Here is a 1,658-nt window from a genome sequence, read left to right as displayed (position 1 = left end):
GGCAGAAGGATCAGTTCCAGGCCATCCTTGGCTACAGTGAGTTCTAGGTCAGCTTGGGCTACATGAGAACATGAGGCTTTGTTAAATCCTCTAGATTCACATTCCTGGTGCTGTAGCACGACAGTTATGATAATAAGAACCCTAGCTCATAGGACTCAAAGGATTGAGTTAAGTTGCCAAGGCTCCAAGGGCAGTGCTGGCACAAAGCAATGCTGCCTCTGGGCATGACAGGGTCCTCAGACACTAGGTTTATTCAGCCCACTCCTTTGCTTTTGCATGCTCTTCAGTCTGTACTCCTCCTCCTCTTCCTCCTCCTCCTCTTCCTCCTCCTCCTCCTCCTCCTTCTCCCTCTCCCACAGGTGTTATTAGCATTTGCACTGAACCAATGGTCTGTCCCTAACACCTCCCTCCAGGTTGTGAGTGTCCCAGCATTTGTAACATGAGTGACTTTTTACGCTAAGACAACAATGGTGCATATTGGAAATGACACACTGGACAGATGTTTTGGAAGATGCTGTGTCTGAGGATGACTAAGGGGATGGAGGGCCATCATATGCCTGTGCAGTAATCAGGATGGGTGGCTCCAGTAGGGGACTCAATTAGGACTGTGGTCTGGAGTGGCTTCTGCATATCCCTGGCTTCCTCACAGCTGCCAGGCTCCTTCTACAGTGGCTCAGGACTCCAGTATGAATGCTCCAACCAAGCAGCTCCATCCTTTATCACCCAGACCTGGGACTCCTACAGCACTAACCCTCCTGCCCAGAGCTGGGAGGACTGCTGAACAGCATGGTGTAACTGTTCTAAAAGCACTCTCCAGGCTAGGGGTATAATTCAATTGTAAGAGTGCTGGTTTAGTACAAGAGAGGTCCTTAGTTCATCCCCAGCACCCCATAAACCAGAATGGTGAGACAAAAGCCTGCAATGCCAGCATTCCTGAGATGGAAGCAGGACGACCAGGAGTTCAAGGCCATCCTTGACTTCAGCCAGTTCCCTGCTTGCCTGGGGAACATGAGACCCTGCCTCATAACAACTATAACAGCACCCCCCAACCCAAACATTTCTGCCTGCCCCTGAACCCATGCTGGAGTCTCCGGTTTGCCTAACTATACTGTGTCTCCATTCCCTCAGCCCCCATCAGTTTCTCCATGGGATACCCAGAGGGTGCTTGGGAACGCACACACCAGATGAGTCACCCTGCTTCATCCCCCAAGTCTCCCCAGTGGAAGCTAAACACAGCTTCTGGATCTGCAGTGCTCCTCTCCTTTCCTCTACTTCATTCACCTTCTTTCTCTCCAGCACAGCTCCATCTTCAAACACCTCCCAACTTCTACCATGTGGGCTACCAGATCCTGAGACCTGCAGGGCTCAGTCCAGCCACCTCCTCAGGTCGAAGACACTTGGACACCCAGTATTCTCTCTCCCCCCACCCTGTTTTGTCACCTTCCCATGAACCTTGTACCATCTGAAGTTGTGTTAGTGCTCACTAGGGCCTGTCCCCATTGGTTCCCAGAGGAAGGACTGTCTTCATTGTCCCTTGCATCTACAGTGCTAACATGGTGACTGGCTAAATTTGTAGACTGTGAATGCATATATGAACAGCGGCCTCCATAGAGGAAGGCTGTACATGAATGTGCATGTGTGAGTGTGAGCACAGAGGG

This window comes from Nannospalax galili, unplaced genomic scaffold, assembly GCF_000622305.1.
Source record: "Nannospalax galili isolate Female #2095 unplaced genomic scaffold, S.galili_v1.0 scaffold332, whole genome shotgun sequence".
Lineage (NCBI taxonomy): Eukaryota > Metazoa > Chordata > Mammalia > Rodentia > Spalacidae > Nannospalax > Nannospalax galili.
Note: the sequence above shows the minus strand (reverse complement) of the source record.